The 6,000-nt window shown below is 44.5% G+C and overlaps 1 protein-coding gene across 1 annotated transcript in view; it reads left to right on the top strand.

Moving 5' to 3' along the window:
* Positions 1-3,969: 3,969 nt before the first annotated feature.
* NPY2R (neuropeptide Y receptor Y2) overlaps positions 3,970-6,000 on the top strand; it is a 122,699-nt gene continuing 120,668 nt past the window's right edge. The window contains exon 1 of the mRNA XM_068278887.1: positions 3,970-4,404. The gene's annotated coding sequence lies outside the window, so the exon portion shown is untranslated. The remainder of the gene's footprint in view (positions 4,405-6,000) is intronic.

Genomic DNA, 6,000 nt, shown 5'->3' with positions numbered 1-6,000 from the left:
CCTGATACCGGCCTGCACCTATAAGGAAAAAAACATTTACTCATCTGCAGAAGACTCCTCTCCCGACCTCACTCTGGCACGCAGCAGCTCCCCCGATGATCTTCGTGCAGCAACTCCGGCTGCAACACTCCCACGCTGACAGGCAGAGCAGGGATATGGGAAATTTGCAACCCAAGACCTGCAATGGCAGACACAAATAGTCTCCAGTGCAGGCCTTCAGACGCATTTTACTGTAGCCCTGCTCTGCCTGCCGGAACCCACAGACTCCGCAGACTGCAGAAGTGAGCTTATGAGCTGTGGCCAGTGAACTGGCGTGGCGTCTATTAGATGCTGCAAGCCTGTTCACCACCTGGGGACACAACATCTGGCTGGAGGGAGGCCCCCCTGCACAGCATTCGTGACCTCCTGGTTGGCCTGGCGCCTCTGCAAGATGGTCAGAAGGAGGCACAAAGGGGGACACAAGGAGTCACAAAGGAGGACAGAAGGAGTCACAGGGGGACTGAAGGAGGCACAAATGGGACAGAAAAAAAGCACTAAGGGGGCAGAAGAAAACACAGAGAGACAGTAGGAGGCACGAAGGAGGACAGAAGTATGCACAAAGGGGGACAGAAGTATGCATAAAGGGGGACAGAAGGAGGCACAAAAGGGGGACAAAAGATGGCAGAGGGGGTGTAACGATTGTGGAATTCTCTCTGTGATCAGCGCACAGGACGTGCGCTGACACTGCGGAAATCCTCCACAAGTGTATAATTTGAGGGAACCCAGCAAAAGGTGCAACGCACCTGTAGAGGGAAATTCCTGTCGGCAGATGGAGCTGTGGAGTGCAGAGGGACAGATCCTCTGCCCTGCCACAGACGCCAGACAGGAATTGTACGAAGGGAAGAAACGCAGGGCAAGATAGCCCTGAAAGAGAGAGATCAAAGCGACAGAGGGTATGTGTGTCCACCAATCTAGTCGCCACCCTGCGACGATGAACACACAACCATGAAGATCAGGTGAGAAGGCAATCGCAAGAGATGCGCAGGCAGCTGAGCGGATCATTACAGGGGGGTGGAAGGAGGCAGAGGGGGGCAGAAAGAACCACAGGGAGACAGTAGAATGCACCAAAGGGCACAGAATGATGCACAGGGGGACAGAGGAAGGCGCAGGGGACAGAGGTGGCACATGAGGACTGAATAGGCACATGGAGACAGAAGGAGGCACAAAGGGGGGGCAGAAGGAGGAAGAGGGGGACAGAAAGAGCCACAGAGAGACAGAAGAAGGTACAAAGGGGCACAGAAGGAGACACGGGCAGAGGAAGGCGTAGGTAACAGAGGTGGCACATAGGAACTGAAGAGGCACATGGATACAGAAGGAGGCACAGATGGAGACAGAAGGAGGCACAGGAAGACAGAATGACACAGAGTGGGACTGAAGGAGGAACGGGGCAGAGGTGGCACAAGGGGACAAATAAAGGCAAAGGGGGCATAAAGAGGCACAGGGGACACAAAGAGGCACAAAGGGGCACAGAATAAGGCAGAGGTGGCACAGGGGGACTGAAGGAGGCACATGGAGACAGAAGGAGGCACAAAGGGAGACAGAAGGACCAAACAGGGGGTCAGACATGGTTCAACGAACTGAAGGAGGCAAAAGAAGACAGAAGGAGGCACAAAGGGAGAAAGAAGGATGCACAAGGCACAGAGGTGGCAGCTGCCTGCAACTTACGCTAAGTAGATGCAGCAGAAGCAAGTAAAATAACACCCAATGGGACGGGGCTTAGTCTGGGGTGGGGCTTAATTTTGGGGCAGGGTTTAATCCAGCAACATGGTGCCCCCCAGGACCAATGGCACTCCAGGCAATGGCCTGTACTGCCTATGCCTAGAGGCTTCCCTGGTTCTGAACGAGAACCTGAGTTTGAAATGCTTTTTGTAATGTCGCTCTCTCTCCTAGGTGAAATGAATGCACAGAGTATCTGAAACAGGAATGAACCAGGCTTGGTACCATAAAGGATTTTGAATATATGAACTGTTTATTACTGTTCTGTGTTGTACATATGTATCTGGGTGACCTACTCCTCAGTGATTAGCTGAGGTAGACATTTAAGTGTAGTCCCTCGTATTGAATATTATGTAACTTTGTATATACAGTATCTGGTTGTTTATTTTTGTCACTCACTATGGTTACTGGTGGTCAGGTGATCACATGGACTTCTTGGGGAGGGGTATTAAAGTCTTGCTGATGAAGGGTGTGGCACACCTGAGGAAGGTCTCCGCCTGAAACATGTTGTGTGCCTCTGTCTGCTGTCAATACAGTTAACTTGCTGAAGCCTTTTGTGTGCCGTCTCCATTTGTTATACAGTTCATGGTTTGGCAGGAGTGGTGTACCTGCAGGAGTCGAGCACCGTCACTGAGATCGAAGGTCGGCCTCTGAGGTAGAAGTGGTGTGCATGAGAAATACAGATACAAGTGAGCTTCCTGCCTAAGGAAATGGACAGTCAGGGATCAACAAAGCAGGTAGCGCACTGCAATCTTATAGATACTTACGCGTATTGCGCACATGTTGCTAGCATACCACATATTACACATCTTACATAATGCATGTTACACTAGCAACACACATCACGCAAGTAGCATATAGTGTGGTATGCCAGCAATGCGTGTGTTACTTAGGTAATGTGTGTTATATAAACACCTCCCGTAAGTTTAAATAAAAATGTAAAAACAATTTTAGTGAACTTTAGTGAATCACGCCTATAGTAACAAACAAGCTTAGCTGTGCTTCTTTTGCAGATAAGGAAAGAGCATGCAAATGGTGATGACCATATCAAATACAGGTGAAACTGAAAAAAAATAGAATATTGTGCAAAAGTTCATTTATTTCAGTAGTTCAACTTAAAAGGTAAAACTTATCTATGCAATTGACTCATTACATGCAAAGCGAGATATTTCCATCGTTTTTTGTTATCTTTTTGATGATTATGGCTTACAGTTCATAAAAACCTATCATATCTCAGACCATTAGAATATTGTGAAAATGTCCAATATACTGGGCTCAAAGTGTCAGACTCTAATCAGCATATTAACCTAAAACACCTGCAAAGGGTTCCTATCTCATATATTAGTTTTACCTTTTAAGTTGAATTACTGAAATAAATGAACTTTTGCACAATATTCTAGTTTGTGAGAGCGTTTCAACTGCACAAACCCGTTTTAGCCCCCTTCACTTCAAAATCGTAATGCAGAAACCAGTGACACAGACAGTAATAAAAATCAAAATATGATACAAATATATAAAATACAGTATATATTGATCTTTGAAAAGAAAAAGAAAAAAAAGTCATTATTATTGCATCATTCCACTGGCTCAGAACCTGAATAAGGTATTCAGGTTTTGCTCACCGTCACCGGTGTACAATAAGGAGAAGCTTGAAAGGGAGAACCTTGCCTCCGGTGAACTGGTCTCATGCAAAAGCACTGCAGTTTTTTGAAGACTAATGCTGGGAATACATGGTTTGATAGATAATTTCCGACATGTCCGATCTCCCTTTAGATCCTTTCGAAGCTCAATTTCCGATAGAAGTGAATGGAAAAAGATAAGAAAAACAAGCAGAAGATAAGAGAATCGACTGCAGAATCGAGCAGCAAAAACGATCGAGGAGAATCGAGTGCCAGATACGAACTGTGTATTCCTAGCATAATGACCTCCTTTATATAACTTGAAGGTGCCTACTAGTGATACAATCTTGAGTGTACAATCTTACAATAACCATGTATTATGAGAGTAGACATGCAAAATACATTTAATCACTTTAATCTTTTACTACATAGATTTGGCAAGACTGGATGGTTTTAGGTGCAAAGGGTTAACCCTGGTTTGTATTTGATGTGGCCACATTATCCCTTAGCACCTGCCCTTTCCCTATTTAAGGTCTGTGCAGAAAGAGCACAGCTACACTTTCTTGTTAGTATCTGTTACTCTAAGATCCTACACTTTAGCATGATTTGCACTGCCGTGCTGCTAAACAATTCATGTCTTTTCATAGGTCTGTGCAGTGAAGGGATGGGTTGGAGGTGTGTGCTTGTCAGCAGAAGCCTGTGCACTGACTGGCTCCCTCCATTGCGTCCCTGACTCCCAAGGACTTTAATTAGCAGCTCTTAGCGCAGCCCAGCAGACCAGTGCTGACAAGAGGAGACGGAGTGCTGTGGTGCTGCTGAAAGCACTCTCTATCCCTGGATGAGGGAGCATCTTCACACTAACCTGTCTAGATACCCTGAATAGCCTATTGTTCGCCTGAAACAACCAGCAGAATGTGGTCTCTGGCATACAACGACTCCTGGCAGCAATTCATCTCACCTGGAAAAGCATAACACAGTGAAGAGAAACTTTTGACTGGCTGTGGTAGGGGAGAGAAGAAAGCTGACTTTTGTAAGTTGCACACAGTACGTTGGCATTGCACGGTCACAGTACGCGCTGCGCTGAACCAGACGTCAGGACCGCTTACTCTTAAGGTGCCCACTAACGGTACAATTTTCAGCCAATATTTTCTCGAACGATCAGATAAATGTGATTGGAAATAAAATGTTGTAATACATTGATTATCATTTAGCAAACCAACCTGTACTTCCTATCCATCACAACCGATTATAAAAAATGCTTTTTGATTAAATAAATTGTCGTTTGTACGATCACCTTCAGGCTCTCTGCACACTGCAAATCTTATTTGCTATACCGATTTGCGATTCCGACTTTCCCTGGACGCTATCAAAAGAAAAATGCAGAAAAAACGCAGCATGCAGTACCGATTAAAAATCGCAATCGCATGTGAAAATCGATTAAAAATCGAAATTGCATGTAGTGTGCAGGCAGGGAGCCTTAGAATTGTTTATAGCCGATTTGGGTCATCAGTGAGGTTTATTTTCTGTCAATACTATTGCATTGATCTGATCGCTTCTGTGATCTGTCACTGAAAATTGTACCATCAGTGGGCATCTTAAGAACAAGTCACTGATTGGAAATAGGGTTAGCGTGGGCGAGCCTCCATCTGTCCATTCTAACAGCTCTTTTCTATGTGGCTCTTTAATTGTGTCAATATTATTTTTCCTTTCTATAGTCATGCAATATTAAATCCTGTGGATGATGCTCTCTGAGTGTCCTCTTTGTACAATCACAGGGGGGAGGGGCAATATTGCAAATGCAATGTCAGGCTCTTAAATAATACCATGTATATATACATTGATTGCAGTTCATTTAAAGCTAGGTCTATGCAGCCAATCAATAACTGTTTAGGGAAACATTAAACAGCATTGCTAGGCAGCTCAGTTCTTCATATTGTGCATATGAGTCTGTTAGTGTGGCTTGTCTAGGAAAGCAACACACAGAGATGATAGCAACCAGTAGTATTATCTTTGTTTAATTTAAAGTGGACCTGAAATCTTGCACAGAACAGAATGAAAACAAGAAGAAATATACCCTGCATGTATTTAGAGAATTTCGCTGTCTACTTCCCCCTCATCTGTGACTTAGCACCAGTGTAATTTGACCTCTCAGTTGTGTCAGCTGGCTGCCTCAGCAGAGCAGCTAATTTGTAAACAGTGGATGTTAACCCTATGTCTGCTTCCATGAAAGCAGGAAGTAGACACGCTGCAGATTTATTGCAGGATTTGTATCAGCTGTAAAATGAAAAATGTTTTTCTTGAAAGGTTATTATTCTGTTGCTTATCACTTAGAGCATTGCTGAGTTCAGGTCCGCTTTAAAAGGAACCTGAGGCGTGAGACCTACGGAAGCTGTCATATTTATTTTCTTTTAAATGATACCAGTTGCCTGGCAGTGCTGCTGATCTTTCTGATCAATAGGATCTAAATTACACACCTGAGACAAGCATGCAGCTATTCTTGTAAGAGTTGTCATAGACATTTGATCTGCATGCTTGTTCAGGGTCTATCGCTTAAAATATTAGAGGCAGAAGATCAGCAGGGTTGCCAGGCAATGTGCATTATATAAAAGGAAACAAACATGTCAGC

The sequence above is a fragment of the Hyperolius riggenbachi genome, chromosome 1, assembly GCF_040937935.1.
Source record: "Hyperolius riggenbachi isolate aHypRig1 chromosome 1, aHypRig1.pri, whole genome shotgun sequence".
Lineage (NCBI taxonomy): Eukaryota > Metazoa > Chordata > Amphibia > Anura > Hyperoliidae > Hyperolius > Hyperolius riggenbachi.
The sequence above is the reverse complement of the archived record's forward strand: the minus strand, read 5'-3'. Positions and strand labels throughout refer to the sequence as shown.